Genomic DNA, 429 nt, shown 5'->3' with positions numbered 1-429 from the left:
GCAAGTCTCCCCATTCGACACCCACGTTTTGTGTTCGGAAGCCGAACGGCAAGTGGTGCATCGTTCATGCTTACAATAAGCTTAACGCTGCCACCATTCCGGCACAGACGCCGATTCCTGGAGAGGATGTTCTTCAGAACAACATGGTGGGATGTACGAAGTACAGTGCACTCGACTTGGTCGATAGGTATTACCAATTGCCCATGAGATTGAGTGATATTCAGCTGACAGCGATGAGCACTCTGAGGGGCATGCTCCGGGAGTGGCTGGTGATGCCCCAAGGGCTGTCAAATGCACCAGCAACATTTGATTGTCTTGTGACGCAGTTGAGCAGGCCCCACAGGACGTATGCACAGACATACTTCGACGACGTTTTCGTTCACAGTCGTGCGGAGCACGCGAGGACGGATGAGGAGAACCACATCGTCG

The sequence above is a fragment of the Plasmopara halstedii genome, assembly GCF_900000015.1.
Source record: "Plasmopara halstedii genome assembly, contig: Scaffold_1651, whole genome shotgun sequence".
Taxonomy (NCBI): Eukaryota; Oomycota; class Peronosporomycetes; order Peronosporales; family Peronosporaceae; genus Plasmopara; species Plasmopara halstedii.
Note: the sequence above shows the minus strand (reverse complement) of the source record.